Consider the following 21,842-nt stretch of genomic DNA (forward strand, 5'->3'; position numbering starts at 1 on the left):
ACAAGATGATACACCTGACTCAACCCTCGTACCTGCATGACAAATTCACCTTCACTGGTTATCACTACCTGACAAGGAGTAGGATCTGCATCGTAATGGAAAAAAATAGATATAATACAGTAAATCAAGTGGTATCCGTCCTGAGGCAGACACAGGGGAATGCCCTCCCGGAATCAAAAGGACTATCACCCTTCCTGGGTACTTGATTAAGGTACTCCAAATGAAAGAATAGAATCCAAAATGTAAACTCACATGTTACTTTAGCTCCACTGTTAGCTTCTGTTATCTACATAATGAGAATATGAGATGCACCCTTGAGGGCATGTGTGTAGCGCTCTATTAGCGGATTGGTTCAGCTGCATTTATAAATAAATAATATAATAATTACTCAGTGAGATGCATAGTCGAAATATAATGAGATCTTTCCTAAGAAACAGATCAGCAGAACATTCTGCAAAAGCAATAACATTTTCAATTTTAATATACTACATAAAATGAACTCACATTCCCTTTAAGCAAACTAATCTAATGTGTCATTCATATAATTCATCTTCAAATGACCTCTCTCACAATATCGCTACTAATGTCCTTAACAGTCTTCATTCAATGCTTGGTACTCTTTATAATCAGGTAAACTATATAATGGCCATCAACTGTGCTTAATAGTTTCCATTCAATATTCAATTTGATTGTAACAAGGAAAGCAAAGTAATACAGCTAAAACTACCTTCAAGGCTCCCCCTGGTCATCTATTATCATGTATAAAACATTAGCGAGCACAAAGCATGTGTATCAAACACATCAGAGATGTGTCTTATCGTTGGATTTTACAAAGCTCACAACATTACCACTAAGAAACAATACACACAGCATGCAACACAACACAATAAACAGAACATTGTACATTTATCAAACACAGCAGGGTAACAGCAAGCGCACAACAGAACTCCCTTTCTGAAAACACACAATTCTACAACAGAACACATTACACAGAACTCCCATCACCCATTCAACAATGGTAAGATAAGTCTGAAGATGATAATCATGATCTTCAAAACAGCAACACATGCTTCTAATTTTCACACAAAATACACACTAGATAACTAGAAGTATGTGAAATATGCATAATAGACATAATTTGCATTTGTATAATTACACAAAAAGTTGGGAATATTACGTGAAATGTGAAACCAGCATTTGGTGCTACGTTTTAGCACAAGAGTGTCTTCACATCCATTTTGGAAACCAGAATGAAGAATGCATTTTGCAGTAAAAATATTGCCTAAAACACTCAAGCATCGCAAACAGTAGCTTATCACATTTTAGCCATTTGTCGTTGTTCTTGCCCGTTTGTGCTCATTTTCTGCCACCTAGGGCGACAAGCTGTGGCATAATAGTAGAATGCTGTGTAACAAGCATAATGCAAAATTATACAAGATTATGCCAGCGAAACATGAATTTCACCCAGGCTTAGAGATAACCTGGATAGGAGTGAGTCATTTTGGCAAGGCCTTTGGTTACACCCATCAAGCACCATAGTTCACTGCATATAAAGGTTTAAGACACATGTCCAGCACAGAGTGAAACAATCACAAATATACCACTCATGACACAGCTCCATATGATATTAAGCTTAATGCATATGTTTAACATTCTTGACTATGGCCCTCATTACAGCCTCGGTGGTCTTTCAAAAAGACTGGCGAGGCTGCGGGAGACAGAATACCGCCAGTGCTGGTGCTATTCCTGGCTCCCTATTATGACTTTTCCGCTGGGCCAGCAGATGGTAACAGTGTTACCGTCCGCTGGCCCAGCGGAAAAGTCACATCAACATTGCTGCCAGCTTGTAATAGAGTCGATGTAAATGCTGATGTGCAGCGGGTGCAGTAGCACCCGTCACACATTTCACTGCCCAAAATTCGGGCAGTGAAATGGGCTATGCCTGGGGGCCCCTGCACTGCCCATGCCAAGTGCATGGGCAGTGCAGGGGCCCACAGGGGCACCCCAAGTCCCCCTTACCGCCAGCCTTTCCATGGCGGTGTTTACCGCCGTGGCCAGGCTGGCGGTCGGGGACTCATAATACCCAGGGCTGCCCTGTGGATTATGACCGCCAGGCGAAAGCCTGAAGGTATAGTGGAGGGGCCGGCAGTGTGGCCGTGGCTATTGCGCCACGGTCATAATAGCTGGAGTAACACCGCCAGCCTGTTGGCAGTGTTACCGCCAGCTTACCACCGGCCGCCAGGGACGTAATGAGGCCCTATGTGTACTGGACACAAGAACATTGACTGGTATTCACTGCTCTGCATCAATTACACAATCAGCAAGCAAGGCCCTGTGGGTATAGAAGTGCTGCACAAATGATGGATCCTGTTTCACTTTTGCTGATCCGTGACTGATATCACGTTGGTCATGCTACTCCAGCAAGTTGGCTTAGGTGTTATTATTCTGGAGGCGTCATAGTCCAAGCTAAGCATTTATAGTATTTTATTTGAAATTAACTTTGGTGTTGCGTGGGTCCCTCAGTTCCTACTGCAATGTTTTACAGGGTTAGTAGTCCATCCTTATTTAGTGCTTATTACTTGCCTTTTGATTGGAATTCAATTATCACTTGTATCGTTTATACTCACATTGGAAATCCTGTTTAAACATGACAGGAATTATTAAAGCATTAGCATAGTTAAAAAAACAATATAACAACCAGTGTCGCAAAATCCATGTTGCAGGATAGTTGGCTTTTCACTAAAAGCAAGCACGGATTTGGCTCTTGGAGAATATCAAACCGTTAGTAAGGCGTTCTATTTCGTTTGATGTTATGACCTCCCACGGTTTGCAAACCGTTTTCTGTAATAGCCACATAGGGTCTGATTCATAAAGGTAAACGTACATTTTGTGTACGTTTATTTTTTCACAAACTACGAGTTAATAGTAACTTTACAACTGCAAAGACTCCGAGTTGGGGAGAAGAACTCCACACATGAAAAGATACACCTGTCTTATCTTTTTATTTTTTTAATGTGTGGACTTTCCACCCTGACTGTGGAGTCTCCATATCTGTATGCTTACTAATAACTCGTAGTTTGTAAATACCAAAACTATATATGTAAAATTACACAAAAATGTACCTTTACCTCTGTGAATCACGCCCATAATGTATACACAGAATAAAACACTACGGATTGCGTCCAAGTTACATGAATTATTCGTTTTGGGAAGCGAGTCGTGCTGATCCATTTTATAATTAATATTGAAATATGAACAGGACCTCAAAGTATGTTGATCGGGATGTGATGTATATTCTAATGAGTAATGATGACATGGAGTATCTATTAAGTTATGGCATTTGCAAGTATAAGAATGTGTTTAGTGCTTGCAATTGTTCTTGTACTAAAGGATTGTTGTACCATGTGTTGCAGTTTCATGATCATGTTAACGGATGTACGAAATGATATGGATATGGAAAAACAGTATTGACAGTTGAGCTTATCCTGGTGCACTTTCTCTCGGTATGACTTTTACTGTAGCTCATAGTGTATGGTCATGGAATGAGGTTGCTAGTTAGTAGATTTATATTGTAATCTACGTGGTAATGGCATTTGACATAGGTGATGTGGGTTCATTGATGTTATACATGTGTGTTTAGTAGGGCAAATGTGTTCTTAACTATGAACTCTTCCCTAAGATATCGAATGAAATTTTGTTTGTTTTGTTTCTGATTTGGTTATTGTATATATCTCTGTTCCAAAACTATTCGTAATGTTATTTATGTTTCATGCATTATGTTTATTGATTAATTTTGATTATTTTTTAGATACAAAGGTGTAATGTTAAATCCGGTTGAGCTTTGGTGCATTATTGCCCCCCCCGCCACACCAAGGTACATACTTTGTACTTTGTTCATTTTATCTACAGCCCTGAAGAAACTCTCCATATTACTAAAGGAAATAGGCATGTTGGGTGTTATACTTTTTGTATGAATTAAAATAAAGAATAATAATTTTAACTCGCGTTTTGGACTCTATTCTATATTTCATCAAACTTTAGATTGTGCTCTTACTCAATTGGATTTGTTGACCACTCATGACACAGATTCAAGCGCCATATCAAATTCTGGTCTGTGATCTAACCGTCAAAATCAAGATTGGAAGGTACCTAGACTCCATTATGTGGCTATAGAAATGACTTTACATAACATTACATCATATGTACTTACATTTCAAAGAAAAGCCTGCTAGTAATCATGGAGAAGACAGTCCTCTCCCTGTCCATGAAGGATAACTCGATGTTGTTTGCTGGAAAGTTCAACTAATAAAGTCCTTATTAAACAACTATTATCTATGCCTTCATTCATATTAAATTATAAATGTCAGCCACAGAAAAAGTAAAGAAGTATTTTTTCCAATTGGTATAGTAAATGGTCATAGTTGAAAAACAATGGAACAATTAATAATGTTAGCGATGATTTGGTGGGTGACGTTCCCTACATTTTATTTTGAATGCAGAGTTCATTACATTTTTTCAACTCACAATCCTTCGTAATTGCTAACTACTCTGTACCCCCCTTGTTTATACTGCACTTACTTTACGCAATCCACCTGCCTCAGTGGGAACAGTCACATTCAAATTGCATTTCATACAGAACGGATCAGGTTTATATTATAGAAACACAGAGCATGATATTTATTACATTTTATTCATAGCAACCTATCTCAGCCTGACCTTATCTGTGCATGACTGTGCTTATCTGTATGCTGCAAAACCACTGCAGTCTATTGCTCATCATCAGATTGTTTGGATTTGACAGAAAACAATATTTCCTTTGTTCTTCTGCACACACTAGGCATTCTTATAGGACCAGATCAAAGAGATACTAACCATTTGAGACTATTGTGAACTTAGAATATACATATATTATACCTGAGGGTATATGTAATTGAACTACGCTTTCCTTAAACATTAAGCATAGTTTGCTTCTCCTTTTTCAGTGCAAGGAGAACGTAATAAAGCATGAGCAGTAGGATCAGTGGCTTCTTTGGTAATGAGAGACCCTATGTCATTACTCTCAAGGGTCACACAAAACATTCAATTTGATCATCCATCCATACATAAACAACCTTGTGTGACCTGTCTCATCTGCAGTCTGGTCACATTAGTCTTTAAAAGATAATACAAAGGTTATCCATCTTCACACCTACCGAGCACTAGGCTAGATACCTGGATCTCCTTCTTCGAGTATCTCAGAGTGAGCTCCATGGTTTGCGTAAACAAGTCGCAATGTGTGAACCCACCAATTATGTACAGATCTCATTTTATGCCATGGGCAGATACTGAGATTTCTATAGGCATTGTCTTTGGGCGGTTCAGATGACAAGTCAATGTCTCACCAACTTGTTAGGAAACCTTTGACATACTGCAGCTGACTCTCACCAGAAACTCCTCTTATTCTCACTTCAGGTACATCACCTGAAAACACAACTGGGAAGTTGAGACTTGGGAAAACTGACCCCCTAATATTTAAGAACCATGTTCATCAAACACAGGCAGAAATGCATTCTTGCATAAATCTCCACGCATTTCTACACTCACACAGACAGACACACAGACACACACACATGTACAGTGTCCCAATATTGAAGGTCCTCCAGTCTGTTTACTTACTGCAGCCAAGGTGGTCTTTGACGGCAATGACATATATAAGTGATGATTCTGATGGGTGTACAGGATGTTGTTAGGTAGATGCTTCAGTGTAAGATGCAAAATGGTAAACTTATGTGGCAAACGTCTAGAAACGTCTAGAACGTTGGTGAGTAAGTAGCATGGTCTTTTAGTGCAAAAGAATTGATGTAAATTGAGAAACTTCAAATTGTCCTTGAATTTTAAATGGTCATCGACATCTTCAATAAAGTCTGGTATGTACTTCCACAGTTTAAGACCTGAGGTTAACATTTTTGAAATCTGAAGTTGGCTTTGCTGGTCGTTAGGATAATTGGGCAATTTTCCTGTCCAGATATGAAGTCAGGTGATATCTTTGGAAGTGTGCCCTGATTAGTTCAGAACCTTATCCCTAATCATCTGAAGTATTTGGGTCTTTAAGTGGTCCTTGTGTTGGAACTACTAAATACATTCTGGTTTGCAGTTGATTGCTAAATGTGTAGTGCTGTAGGTCTGACTGGGGGTGGTCATCCTACTCGGTTAATGGTGAAAGACAACTGATGAAAGAGGCTAGAGCACTCCTATAGGTTTATCTCAATTGCTGACCAGTAAGCAGATTCTATTATGCTACATCACATACTAGAAGCAAAGTGGCTTTAAGTGAATTTGTGTAATTTCCTATTTATTCTGTACCTGACTATATGATGAGACTCAGTAAACTATGTCTGAGCAAAACATGCAAATACACCTGAGAGAAACAGATGTTGGTTGTATTCCTCAACAGCACTGTATAACAGGAATACAATTCTATTATCTAAGTCTTCTTGAATCTCGAGTAGATTATTAAACACATAAATTGGTATCAATTTTTTAAAGTGCTCCAGCCTCTTTCTCTATTTGTCTTATTCCAAAATGACTCTAGGAGAGCAAGACAGATAACAACGGATGTGTGAGCTCACTGGTAGCAAGTGGAGGCTTCAGGGAGCCAAAGCTTACATTCATAATTATTTTTATCAGTTACATCATGGAGTTTTTTAATTGGCCTTTTATTGTTTTCCTTAGACGTCCAGAGTAGTGAGTGCTGTAGTAATGAAGACAAGGAAATGTATATTAAGTGTGATCTTCATTGCTTCATGGAAAGAAAAAACTAATGTCTTAGACAGATGAGAGAGTTTTCCCCACTAAATCTTGCTACAGATTTTGGGCATCCGGAGAAGAGCTTGCCACCAGAATTTAATCTTTTTTTCTGTTTGTTTAGGAGGACGTAAGGAGTGTGGCTGCCTAAATCTCATTCCACCTTCATGATCATCTGATGAAATGGAGTGCCAATAGTAGCTGGTCTTAAAGTCAAAACCCTTCTAATAACAAGTGAAGCACAAGTGAGAGAACATTGGGTGCAAGGAATATAGATGGCACAGTGCATTGAGGTCTCCAAACAATAGTTTTAGATGCTTTATGAAGGATCTTTAGAACATTATATTGTGATCCCGCTTTCCTTTATCGAAACACCTTCCCTTCCTCTCTCCTAGCCCTTTCCGGTCTCTCTGTCTGCTCTCTTCATCCGCTGTGTGCAGGAATTACTTTGAAAACCCCCAAACAGTAATGATAGTCACTTTGTATGTACTCTCTCTAGCCGGCTCCAGGACCTAAGAAGTGACAGGCTTTCTTTCTCTGTCAGGACCTGATTCCTCTCACTCTCATCTGCTCCTTCCACATCTCATTCCGCATTTTTGCTCCTTCCTATCCTATTCAATCCTTCCATTTACTTTCCCCACCCAACTCCCCACCATTCCTCTTCTTCCATTCTTCCCAATCTTCCAGCCAATCAGACCCCTTATTCAGCTACCCACATCGCACCACAGCTACATGACTTCTGGGAAATAAGGTTTTATTTAGTATCAACCCTTCTCATTCTCTCTCTTGTTCTCTCTTTCCCTTGCTAATGGTCCATGCCTACCTCTTTTCCTGTCTCTGCTGAGCACGTTGAAGGAGTATTTGAGTGCCACAAGGCAGTGTAAGGGCATTCTTAGTTTAGGAAAACAAAACCGCCCCAAGCACTAGATAAATATAAATAGCTGGAGAAAATAAATGATAACTTAATGATACCTTTGGCTAAGCACAGTGTTCAGCTTTCAACATATCCCAACTAGCAAATTCTATCCTCTGTTCCAGGATCTTATTTGGCCCCTTTCGTGTATTATCAGAGTACCCTCCTCGAATCTTTGCAGTGGTAAAAGGGTTCATTTATTGAAAATAAAATAAAAAAGCATTTAAGCCTGCGCAAGTCTTTCAGAAAACTAACTAATGGGTGTATTAATTCACAGTGATTTCATAGAATGTAATGCAAAGATCGTCTACTATTCCTCACTTGAAATCGGAGACGTCTATTTTACAAAAAAAAGTTACCATAACTCAGAATTTTTTTATTTTTATTTATTTTACTTTTCATAAATCACATGTAGGTTTTCCACATATCATTGATTAATTAGGCTCAGAAATGTCTGAAATGGCACTGTTTTTAAACAGGCATCTGGAACTTGGTAGAAACTGCTTTAAACTGCGATTAGAGTTTAAACAGAATGTGCTGAGTTTCTTTTTTTGAACAGTAAACTTGTGGTTCATGCGTTTTTGTTTTCTGCCAGTGCTGTTTATCCCGCGTCAAAGCACAAAAGCCTGCTCATGTGTAGCTCATTAGGTGATAGAAGGGTTAATGGTTTGGAGTTCTCTTTTACTTCAAAGATTCAAGCGATTTCAAGGTAACTCCCCAATGAATCTTTTTCACTAATAAAGAGGATGCTACTAGTCCGCTGGTGGTTTACAAACATCCTGGGGGCAGGTTACAAGCATGGAGTGTTCATAAATGCAGACAGCAGCAGTGCTCCGTGATCAGCTGGCCCCTCAGCCTCCTTCGGTCATGTGTAAAGGGAACGGTGTCCCCTCTCTAAATATAGTGTGGGGGACTCAGTACATCCACTAAAACGCCTACCACTATATTGCATAGGTACGTATAACGAGATCCGTAGCAGCATATCTTCTTACAATGACTACATCGTGATAGTCAGTGCACAGGACGCCATACTTTTGTCGGTATATCACATGCAATATAGTAATCCTTCATCACAACGAATATCACCAATTACCTTTTACTTGATGACGGCTGACAGGGTGCACTGTTGATCCCGGATGTGATTTTATTCCCTTTATGGCCCTTTGAAGGAGAAACTCTGGTTCCCTGCTTCCCTTCTTGTGATGGCTGTAGAGTCCTGATATGACTTCATTCGCTGAGTGGCCCTTTAAGGGAGAGGCCCTGACTCGCTGCTTTGCTTCCTGTGACCTTCCAGTGTCCTGCCTCGCGCTGCCATGTTAAAAGAGGGGTGTTTCATTGGGGGGCAGAGAGACGCTTCAGCGGACTGTTAAATAATTCCGGAGCGCCTTTCATCTCCCGGAGCACGCATACTAAGAGCCCCTGCAATTGCTTGAATTTGTACAGTAATTTCTGAGCTGTCGGATCCGGCCTCTTGGCGGGCGAGAGGACATGAGATGCTGTACCAATTAGCTCTGACCTTAACGAGCTCTGACCTTAACTCGGAATGAGCTCACGGTAGAGGACACAGTGCCGGCTACTGAAGGGGCAGGACAACTGTTTTCCATTTATTTTGTACTACGACCCCTCTTTTGAGTTTTCCCCTCTACTTTTCAGAAATCTTGGTTTTGTCATTTTCCCCCTTTGTTTCTGTAAAGTTTTGTTTTTAATATTAAACTGTTTTATTGTCTCAATATATGCGTATTCAAATGTCTCGATTTCCTGAGCCAGCTGAAGCCAGGGTCTTGGAGCAATGATCTGGTTAGATTTGTGGTCCAAGGAGCGAAGTCACAGGCTGGTATCTGCTGTCTGAAGTGATGCGACTGTTTGAAGACAAGTATGATTTCCTGGTGAAGTCACTGTCTGACATGTTTCCTGAAGTTGTCACAATTTGATATCTAGTTCGTAGAGTTATACCAAAATCTCTGTTATCTGAATCCTGGTGTGATGTCACATACTTATATAATGGTTCCTGCAGTGATGTCACAGTCTGAAACTTGATTTATTGAGTAATGCACAGTCTACTATCTGGTTTGTCATGTCACATTCTGTAGTCTGACAGCTGGTGTGATGTTGCCATTCAAGATCAGGTACGTGCAGTGATGTCTACTCTGCTTGGCCTGCCAAATATTTTCAGGCTTTATCATCATCATCATATACTTTATTCGACCATAGGTCATAAAAGTTACATATTAAATTGTACAAAAAAGGTACGTTTTCTTCATTATACTTTTAAACTGGCTGAAAATAGTAAGGTTTAGAATAGGAAAAGCTTCTGTAGGCAATGGCCTACTATAATCCACCATTGATCCCGATACATAACTTAACATTTAGATACCAGGGTTTCTGAGACAATTGCTTCATAACGTTAAAATAGTACAAATATTTAAAACTCTTAAAACAATATGGGGTGATTTCAAAATACATATTTCCCAGATGGTATCATCATCAAGATAAATACAAACTATCCGACCCAAGATGTAAAAATTTAAAGTGCTGATTTGATGTTACATAATAATATAATTCCTTAATAATTTAGATGGCATACTTTAACAAAAAGAGCCTACTACCGGCACAATCATTTGGCAAATTTAAGCACTGTCAAGTCGTTAAGACACAAGCACAGTGTGATAAAAAGCTTATATATTAACTTAAAATGGTTATCGGATTCATGTTAAAATGGCACGAGTACCAGACAGATGCATAAAAAATAGCTCTTTATGGCTAAAACTAGTGTTAAAATGGCAGAAACACATAATGATTACCTACATAATGTCTGAAAAATCTATTCCAAGCCCTATCCAACCCAATTCATCCAGATCATCTTCATCATCAACTTAGTTCATCAATGACCATAAAAGCACATAAAACAGAATATAATAATTCTTAAGTAAATAAATAGATACATGTCTGTAAATAGGTGTAAAATATTAAAACAATAACTTGATTTGCACATATGGCTCTAAATCTTACCTATATAGAGATAAGACCTTAAATAACTTTTTGAAGATGGCAACGTATGCGCCAAGCTGTTGCTAAATACTTACTTACTGAAAGAATTACGTCAGCTGAATTATGGCTTTTTAGAACCCGTAGAGCCAAGGAGCAATTCTTGAATCCCATGTCCCTGCAAATCTTGCGGATCCATTTTGTTCGCGGAATCGCATAGGCTGGGCAGAAGAACATAAAATGCTCAATGGTTTCAAAAATACTGCCACAGGCAGGGCATGTATCGGGAAGATTAATCGACCCCCACCTATGAATCAATGACATCAGGGGCAGTGAGCCAAAACGAAACCTTGCGTATAAGCTCTTGCCTTGCAAGTCCGGTATCACATCCAAATAGGATTCAAACTTTGGGGACCATTTAATATCAGTAAAGGAATTAGTTAAGCGACCATGGGATTTATGGATTATGTAGTTGTCCTTAACATAAGACCAATAGGTTAACTTTAAAACATTTTTGTGCCGTCTCTCTAATTTGTGGGGATTTTCCCAATAGTCGCCCAAGCCCAAAAGCCTAAGCCAATGGGCCACATGGCGAATCCAGGGAAGAGTATTAGCATTTTGGCATTTCAGTAAATCGAGTAATGCGGTCTTATATATATCTAGTTCAGGGGTTGTCCATAATCTAATCCAATAAAGGAGAGGTCTTAGAGTAGCTAGATCTGCTACTCGGCTTAACCCCAGATCTAGAAATAATGGAAGCAAGGGTGTAGTGCGTGGACATGCAATTAAAGCCCTTGCAAAGTTGTTTTCCCCCACACTGATCTTATTGCAGTTAGCGTAACCCCATACCTCCGCTCCGTACAGGGCTGCACTTTGAGCCTTAGCCGTGTAAATTTTTATTGCTGGGGAAACAACCTTTGTAAAGGAGCTTTGATAAAAACGCAATATGGATGAGGCTCTATGTTGAAGGAGCCCTGCACTTTTCGTAATCTGCTCTTCCCATAGTAGTTTACTGGTTAACCTAACTCCCAAGTAATCTATAGAGCTTACTTCCTTCAGCGGTACTCCCTCAATGTGGATGGAACATCTTTTCCTAGGTCCCTTGGATAAGACCATCAATTTTGTTTTGTTAATGTTAACCTCCAGCCCATAATCGCTACAGAATTGGTTAAACCGGTCAACAAGGGTCTGCAACCCCATTGGTGTCTTAGAAATGAGGAGTGAATCATCGGCAAAGAGCAGGATAGGGATTTTTTGTGTATTCAGGGAAGGGGCATCATTCTGGCCTGTGGACACAGCCTTTACTACTTCGTTGATAAATATAGTAAACAGTAGGGGGGCTAACACGCAACCTTGGCGAACTCCTCTTCTGATTGGAATCCGTTCTGTCAATTCGCCTTGTTCACCCCACCTCACTTGGGCATAAGTGTTCTCATGCAGTCGTTTTAACAGGAGTAATAGATCCTCTGGGATTCCCAATCTACCCAGCACTTCCCACAGTTTGGCTCTTGGGACCAAATCAAAAGTCGATCGCAGGTCTATAAATACCACATACAGGCATTGTTTGGCCACAAGTACATATTTCCAATGCAATATGGCCAATCGAAAAACCTGGTCTATCGTGCTTGTTTTTGCACGAAACCCTGCCTGTAGATGGGAAAGGATTTGGTACTCCTCAACCCAATTGATTAACCTCTGTAAAATTTGTTTTGCAAAGATCTTTTGTAGGTTGTCTATAAGGCTAATTGGCCTGTAGTTGGCTGGGAGATTAGCATTCCCCTTTTTATAAATGGGTATGATCTCTGCCCCCTTCCATGTACCTGGAATTTGCCCCCCTGCCGCTATACTATTTGAGATGGCATTTATATACCAGGACCAGATATGTGGTTCTGATCTATAAAGATCTCCAGGAAGCTTATCTGGTCCAGGTGCTTTGCCAGGTTTTAGGCTATTTATAGCCTCAAGGGTCTCTTCTATTTTAAAAATGAGGCAACGCTCAGGGACACACTGAGACTCCACTTGGGGGGCCATACGGGAATTTGGTTCCAACAATTCTGTTGGAGAGTGGACCACATTGGTGTCCATTGGGCCCTCTGGTAGGGCATAGAGAGTAGTAAAATGCTCTACCCAGCTTTCTGGTTGGATATGGTTGCTGGGACAACTCCTACCTCCATTTTCCCTTTTAGACAGAAGCTCCCAGAAACGCTTATTGTTCTTCTCTCTGGAAGCATCTAATAATTCCTGCCACAGGGAATCCTCCCACTGCTTTTTAGCATAAGACAAAGTTGCTTTGTATAGGGACCTGGCTTGTTTAATTTCCCCCTGGGAACCAGACATTACTGCAACTCTTAACCCAGACTTAGCCTTTGAGCACCTCTCATCAAACCATCCCTTGCTTGCCCCTTTCCCTTCATGTGTCTTTGACCGCCTTGTTTTATAAAAAAAAAGACCGTAGTTGGGTATACATGTTGTCATGTATTTTGAGAATCGGAATATTCCCCACTGCCTGGTCTTCATACTCTGCCAAATTATTTAAAAAAATCTGATATATTGCTCTGATATGATGAGGGTTGGACACCACTTTTGGCCATGTAATCTTGGTGAATTTGTTATTCCAACAAGATGGCGGAATGATTGTGACATGGTTATTAAGTGTTCTCCTGAACGTTTCTCCAGAAAGAGTAAGGAGCAAGGGGAAATGGTCACTGTCACATCTTACTTCTATTTTCATATCTACCAATTGGGGCCACAACCTAACATCGACCAAGAAGTAATCAATAGTGCTTGTCGACATGCCCCTTTTAAAAGTAGGTGCGCTGTTCATATCAGATGGAGTTCTACCGTTACAGGCCCTAAGGCCATGATTTAAACATAATGTGGCTAATTGCATGGCCACCCGAGATTTTTTGCAAGGCTGGGTAATAGATAGTTGTGGGATCCCCCACTGCTCATCTTCTTCATCAGTTAAACCACTTGTGAGAATAGAAGGCTCGAAGGTACAGTTAAAATCTCCAGCTATGATTAGAATAGTTGAGGGGTGGAGGCTGCCTACAAATTCAGACAGAATAGCCAGGGTATGGGACTCGGAGCCATTTGGGACCGATCGTATATAAGCATTAACAATAACAATTGATAATCTTCTGTTAAACGTAATACACATGGCTTTTAGATCTACAGAATCAATTCCCAAAAGCTTGTAGTCACACTGCAAATTCTTGTTAACAAGTAATAAGAGCCCACCTTTTGCCCGGCCCCTCCCCTTCTCTGGAGGTATAGCAGGTGCACTAAATGAGAGAAATCCATCTATGTTGGTGGCATCCTCCGCCCAAGTTTCCTGAAACAAACATATGTCTGTTTTTTTAATAAAAGAGGCCCATTCACCATCATCTAGTTTCTTTGCCAGGCCGGCAACATTCCATGACATAAGTTCTAATGTACATTTATCTTGGTTTGTCACCACAGGTGTGCATCCAGCGTCTACCACACTCGAGTCAGTACTACAAGTGTTTCAGGCTTTATCATCACTGCAAAAATCCAGCACCAGGCTTCTAGAATCTCTTGTGTGATACTGGGGAGATTTCTTTATTTCTCTTCATGCCCTAATTTAGAAATGGGGTCTTTGGTTGGCAGTCAGGTTACCCCCTGTCCAAGCAAGGACCCTCACTCTAGTCAGAATAAAAGAGAATCACCCTCAGCTAACCCCTGCTTACCCCCTTGGTAGCTTGGTACGAGCAGTATGCTTAACCTCAGAGTGCTAGGTGGAAAGTATTTGTACCAACACACGCAGTAACTTATTGAAAACGCTACAAAATGACACAACACAGGTTTAGAAAAATAAAAAATATTTATCTAAAGAAAACAAGACCAAAATGACAACAATCCACAATACACAAGTCAAGTTATCAATTAAAAAGCAAAAAGAGTCTTCACGTAGTTTTAAACACACACTCACACTATTAGCATGAAAAAGTACCTTGGGTGTGTCAAAAATAACCCCGCACGGGCGAGTGTGCATCAAAAAAGGCTTGCGATGCGTCGATTTCACTCACAAGCGAGACCCTGCATCATTTCTCCTTTCGTCGGGTCGGGCCCGTAGTTTCATCTCTCCGCAGGAGAGTGATGTGTCGGTCTGGTCAGCACTCTCAGGTTCGGGCAGGCCTTGAGTTGTTTTTACACGCCCAGCGGTGCTTGCGTCGGTTGCGATCTCACCAGCCTCCATCAGCGATGCTGCGCATTGTTTCTCCAGCTCCGTGCATCTATTCTTCAGTCGCGTTGCAGGCGAGCGTTGATTTTCAGCCACAAAGCCAGCGGCGCATTGATTTTTCAGCCGCAGATCGTAGTCACTCCGATCTTTTCCCCGCACGGCATTCTTAGGCTGCCAGCTTCTCCTTTCAGGATCCCAGGAACTGGATGGGCACCACAGGGCAGAGTAGGAGTCTCTCCAGAGACTCCAGGTGCTGGCAGAGAGAAGTGTTTGTTGTCCCTGAGACTTCAAACAACAGGAGGCAAGCTCTAAATTGAGCCCTTGGAGATCTTCACAAGATAGAAGGCACACAAAGTCCAGTCTTCGTCCTCCTACTCTGGCAGAAGCAGCAACTGCAGGATAGCAGTGGTAAAGTGCCCAGAGTAACAAAAGCAGCAAAAACAGAGTCCAGCACACATCCACAACCTGGGAAACAGAGGCAAAAAGCTAAGGGAGACCATGCCAAGGATAAAAAGTCTAACACGCTACATCTACATCTACCCTAATTAATTGGGAGAATGATGTCACTGTGTTGAGATGAAGCAAGACAAGTCAGCCTTAACAACCATGGGGGTCTCAAGACCCAAGTTACCTCATCACAGCTATTGGCTTACAACTCATCATTCACCTCTTATGAGATGTATTCTATTATGTTATCACAATGTATACTGCATTTGCACATCTGTTTGTGCATCATGCCGCTTGTGCATAATGCTCACTGAATGATCTCTTTTAAGGAAGCAGATGAAAGCCTGGTTTTGAATCTATTTTGCAAAGTCAGCTGAATGGAAGTGTGTGGTAGATGTAGCAGAAGGTGACTCTGCGAAATGGAATATGTGTTTGTTAAGTGTGTTACTCCTGAAGTGACATAGGTGCTGAGACCTCAAGAGTTCATTCTTAATGAACAATGGAACAATCCATGAATAGCTCGAGGTGCAATTCAAAGAATTTTAATTTGTATTTAAGAAGAAATTGACAGCCAATGCAGATGATATATGAAGAGGTTGGCATGGTCAAAACTCCAGATGAGCTGTACTCAGAAACATCTGTAGGCATCTCATGGAGCCATCAGGAAGGCCTCATAAAGGAGGCCAAACAAGAGTCAACAAAGGGTGTTATCCTGACTGAAGAAATGGGTATGAAGGGGCTACAGAGAATCTTAAAGTGAAAAAGGGAGGAGCAAAAATAGAGATCTGACAATGTGGAATCTCTTTTGATGTAAAGATATATTTACCAACTTCACTGGAATATGAAGGTTACCTAGTTCTTCAACTAAAAAAGCTAGTGAAACTTGTGCTCACCACTGCCCCATAACATCATCTTTAACTTTTCGATATTAAGTTTTATCCAGTCCCACTTTATCGAGCCTCCATTCTCCAAAATGCAATGACAAAAGTTGGTGGAAGCCATTTTCAGATATTTATACAAGCCATTGATCTTCAGTGCTAATTCATTTGCAATAAATCACTCAATTTAAGTGTGTCCAACAGTATATTCAGCAAAGTAGGCAGTGGGGCAAGATTGCCTCACACACACTGAACAGACATTGCACAGTCAAAAGTAGCACAAGCACCCCCTACACACTCTATTGCTCTTTTGACTTTCCACGGAGATCCTTAAACTGCCCTCTTCTACAATGAGTCTGCTAACCCTCGGAGCAAATAAAAGGTCTAAAGTCAGCCTTAGAGACTTAGCTAACCCTGCATTTGCCTTCACATTGCCTCTGCTAGCGCTCCTAGACTGTCACCTGGCTCTCAGGAGCCCTCACCCCTACATTGTGAGCCTCCTGAGCTCCTGGACCCTCCTCTGCTAACTTTTAGAGCCTATCAAAAAACAATGAAGAGCAAGTTACCCAGCCCATAATCCCTCTCTGCTATCCTTCAGATATTGTCAAATGCACATATACCGGCCTTCAGACTTTCACTTTGACCTCTAACACAGCCAGCCCTTCCTCTGTGCTCCAAACACTAATATAGACATTCTTCACACGCCCCAGATCCTTTTCACTGACACAACAGCCAGTGTGTTTCTCAGGCAGCCTGCCATTAATGTTGATGTTAAAATGTTTTCTCTTCAGATGTTGGGTCCAAATCCCGACAAGATATATGAGTGGAGACCCTGATCTGGGGCAAAAGGAACTGCGTGTAACATGCAGAAATGGTTTTGATTCTATAGATATTGCTCTCCCTGACATGCTATTGAAGCCCCCCTGGGGTGTGAATACAATGGTCTGAATTATGTTGATCTAAACAGAGGTCGGTATACATTTAGACATGGTGTTCACAAGATCAGATGAGGAGGTCAGTTAGATTAACATAAACACTGAAGAAAATTGAATGACAATAAGGATGTCTGAGGACTGCACAGGGATGTGCTTGACAGAGCAAGAGACATGTGCTTGGCTTCAAACTCAGCTGTGAGAAATGGGTAAAATCCTTCGAGTTCTGCACCTCTTGACTCGATGGCTCAAATGCGATCCATCAGACTGGCTTTTTAGAAGGTGTCAAACAAGAACAAATGTCCTACAGGAACAAGGCACTGAAAATGTCGTCATTAAAGGCTAATGTTAAGAAATCCAATATGGCCACAGCTCTAACAAAGACTGGTCTGGTACTCATCTAAATTACCTTCAATTCAGTCACAAGCATCCACAGTGATTCTGAGGTAACTTTGAACTGGTGGAAGAAACCACAATATTTTTCCGGTATCTGAGCCAAGAGTAAGTTTTTTAAATGGAGGATTAAGCAAAAAGAAGAAATTGGGTATGGTAAGCAGTCATATTAGGACTACCTGAGAAAGAACAATAAATAGTATCTGAAAGGAAGCATTGTGTACAGGAGAGCCACGTGTGAGTTACTGAAGCAAACAGGTGAGCTATAAAAAAAACGCAGAAAGTAAGGGGATGCCAAAATAGGAAGTATGGAAGGAAATAACTGAAACACAATGTGAGGAGAAATTGGAGGTTATGCCTTTTCAAATATCCAGAACTTCAGTTTAGAAAACCTATCGGTGAATCAACAGAGGTCTGAGAGGCAATCAGAGCTGCAATACAATGAAGGCTCTTCAACAATACAGAAGCTAATCATCAGTTTATCACAGTTATTCAAGATGCTGTAAGAGAAATGGTTGGGAGTGGATTTCACAATGTTTGTACTTGTTTGCTTCTTTCCTTGGCACCCGTTCATTGAAGGAGCACAATTGCCACTCTGTTTATTTAACTTCCCTATTCGATGTAAAAAGCAGAGTGTAACACAACACATACTTTCTTTGGGGCATACACGGTTTACCCTCCAGGCAGGTGGCATCTTGTCATCCAGATTTCTACTGCTCTTATTGATAAAGTCATAATAAGACGTTGGATGATCTAGGATAGCTGTGTGAAGAATATTTAACACTGATGGAAAGAGTATCTTAGGGAAAAAGGACAGGTCGGCTGATATGCTAAAACAAGGCAAAGGGGATGTCTTTGCCGAGCTGGGAGTACCCATTCAAAGAGAATAAATGTGGCTTTACTTTTTTTTAGAAAATACTGAACAATAGCTGAGCTACAAATGTTCATTCGTAAGGAAAAATTCCCAAATGAGAGTACTTTACTAGTAGATAAAGTTTGGGAGACTGAGTCTGACCCACTGTGGGTGACACCTGTTGCTCCAAATCCGGGTTTTGCTCTGGCTAACTAGCAGTGCCTCATCTCTACCAGAGGATAGAGATGATTGGGCAGCCGAGGGCATGACATATTAGGCTTCTCAGGGAAGTCGTGGTCACTCAGGTCACATCCGGTTCTCTCATTCATAATTCAGTCTCATATATAAATGACAGACAGAAGCAGTATATGTTTCAATGACTAGTTTAATAAAATGACTGCAAAGCGTGAGCTGCAATAACCAGGACGACAAAACATGACAGTATTAAAAGGGTGACGAGAAGAGTGAAGCGTAAGATTAACGCTATCATATTGTTACTATAATCAATGGACTATTTCCTATCTCAGTCATAATCTGAGCACAGCGTGTTAAACTCTAATTCTGCCTTTCAGGTTCCCCCGGGAGGACATCAACTCTCATACCTGAGCAAAGGCCTGTGGTCTGCATTAGCATCTGTAGCGAAGCATTCAGCAATCAGCATACAGTTGTGGTTCCTTGGCTGGAATCTCCCTCTTAACGTGTAATGGTACTAGGAAGTGTTTTTATAATAACACAGCTGATGTTCTAAGAAAATGTCCCTACGTAAGGATGTGTATTTTCTACGAATGTTGGAGACTAAACTTCTACCACGCTCACCGGCAATGTACCAAACTGTAGCCTTGAATGAAGCACAGAGTGAGCAAGAATGTCTTGCTTGAGAACACAGTGCTGAACTAAGGAAAAACAGTTAGATAAATGAAAATAAAACAAGGCCGTAAAACTGGTTATTGTAAAAATAACAATGCAAAGCTGAATAAAATATATCTAGGTTCAAGTGCACAGCGGCCTAGTGTGTTAAACTAACGTGCATGGAGCTATTTCTAAAATGGCTACACAACACCACTAGGGACCCCAACGTACCCAGTGCCAGCCAGGTGGCCACATGTAAGTGGCCTCCAGTGGCACATAAAAGTAAAAAATATATACTTACGTGGAATGTGCTCCCTCCACCTGTAGTGTTCCTGTTGTGTGGGTGGGGGTGATGCTGGGGGTTCGGGTGGGCATCTATGTGCCCAAAATAGGGACATCATGGTGGAATCCCAAAGGAAATGTGCCTAACTTCACTTTAACGCCTGGTCTGACCAGGCATTACATTTTGACGCTAATCGGCCTTAGTGTCATTTTTGGGGTCCGCTTTCTAGGTGTGCGTGGTTTTAACGTAGGGAGATAAATATGATGCTATGGGGCTAGCGTTACTTTTAGGAAGGGAACACCTACCTTGCATCTCATTGTCACAATGAGATACAAGGTGGATTGGCGCTTCCTAAAAATTGCGCTAACTCAGATATTTTGAACATGGAGTTAAGTTAGCGCTGCTTTAGCATTAAAAAAATGATGCTAAGGCAGTGTAAACATTTCATAAATATGGGCCTATGTCTTCTTAGGTAACTCAGAAAGAACAAGTGTCTCCAACACCTAATATTCCTGAGTTAAAAGAAGAGCAGGACGTTGGCCTTGTTGTTCAGCAGGATGTACTAACTGCCCTTATATCAAACACATCTTCCACATACCACGGTCTGCGAATGGCTTCAACCCAGGTGTCTCATGACTGGTTTATCGTCATTGACAATGGAGGAATATTGACAAAGCCATGGCAAGTGGAGGATACTTCTGAGTGCTTTGTTTACCCCACTGCATCAGCTGGATTATGGATGACTTCCTGAAGGAGGAAGAAATCATCCACAAAATACTGGTGACCTTTCTGGGGATTTGTGCAGAATTCCTTTAAAATCAACAAGTGCTTGACATTCATTCAGCATGATAACAAAATCCCTGTAAAGACCTCAGCGAGGAGGTTCTGTCCCTATGGAACTTCACCATCTTCATGCGCTATGCTGGTTTGAGCAATAAAAGTCTAAACATGATTATGTACTTCAAACAGGAGGTGTTGCCACTGCCAAAGCCATGTCAATGGATGTTGAAAAATGGGGTCAGAGTAATTTTTTGAAATGCTTCCCACATGTTGCAAGCCCACATGGAGAAGGTGGAAGAAATATATACCAATATTATTGAAGAGACTGCTGATTTGGCCACCAGCTCAAACCTTCAGTTCTATACAAATTCCAGGCTACAGCAAGAGATCCTAGTCTCCCAAAAGGGCATCTGTGCTATTATGTTAGGTTGGTGGTCCAAACAATGGCTATCTCTTAGCGTTTCAGCCCAACATGACCTTGTTCATCCCGTTGTTCAACCCATTAACCCATTAACAAGGCCAAGTTGTGCCACAACCTGTAGGGATTTTTGCTTCTGCTTCTATCTAATGGTCACTGGCACAATAAACAAATCACTGCCCACGTATCCAGAGTGTGGACTTTGGAGTGTGATGATGTGCATTTGTGTATATATATATATTTCACAACAAAGAGCCTAACAATAAGCCACATTGTAGCCTGCAAGCTCAGACTGCTGGTGCCAACGCGGGAGATGTGGCCAGCCCTCCAATATTATTTTACAGAAAACAAGAAGCTTTGCACTCCAGGAACAGGTACTTCAGCTGTGTTTTATTTAACCACAACAAGTGCCCCCACCTCCAACGCGTTTTAATATATATATATATATATATATATATATATATATATATATATACACACCCACACACACACACAACTTGCTCAAAGGACAATAGGGAGCACACACAAGGCCTGGATTCAATATTTTAATTTGCAAACAAACATGTTTCGGCCTGATGCCTTCCACAACAATTGCATCACAGTGAAAACAACAGCATGATATTTCCATTATTTAAATGCATCAAAGTACATTCCTATTGGAGGATTTGAAGTGGCAAATGAAAGGGTACTGCTGTCCATCTGTGTTGAATACACTATTCGTGGTCGCCATATTAGTATAATACATTTCAATTTCATCATGAATGGCCGTACCCGCATTATAAACAGTATCAATACATTTCATTTGTTATACCCCAGGTACTATTAAGTACACTATTGGCCAATCAATGCAGTACTCCTCATAATTATACACATATATTAACTAGGGATAGTCACCACTAGGTAGTTATAGTTAGGACCTAGGGCCAGATGTAGGAAGAAAGCAAATTGCGACTTGCAATTTGCGAGTCCGTGCGACTCGCAAATTGCAAGTCGCAATTTGCTATGCAGAAAGGTGTCTCAGACACCTTCTGCAACTCGCAATGGGGTCGCAAAGACTCACCTCATAAATATTTATGAGGTGGGTCGCAGTTTGCGACCCCATTGCGAGTATGGGCACTCACGGG

The 21,842-nt window shown here is 41.0% G+C and overlaps 1 long non-coding RNA gene across 2 annotated transcripts in view; it reads right to left on the bottom strand.

Moving 5' to 3' along the window:
* LOC138266640 (uncharacterized) overlaps window positions 1–9,103 on the bottom strand; it is a 197,916-nt gene extending 188,813 nt beyond the window's left edge. For both annotated transcript variants that reach the window (XR_011199593.1, XR_011199592.1), the window contains exon 1: window positions 8,790–9,103. This is a non-coding gene — a long non-coding RNA (uncharacterized lncRNA). The remainder of the gene's footprint in view (window positions 1–8,789) is intronic.
* Between the last annotated feature and the right edge of the window lie 12,739 nt (window positions 9,104–21,842).

This window comes from Pleurodeles waltl, chromosome 11 (genome assembly GCF_031143425.1).
Source record: "Pleurodeles waltl isolate 20211129_DDA chromosome 11, aPleWal1.hap1.20221129, whole genome shotgun sequence".
Taxonomy (NCBI): Eukaryota; Metazoa; Chordata; class Amphibia; order Caudata; family Salamandridae; genus Pleurodeles; species Pleurodeles waltl.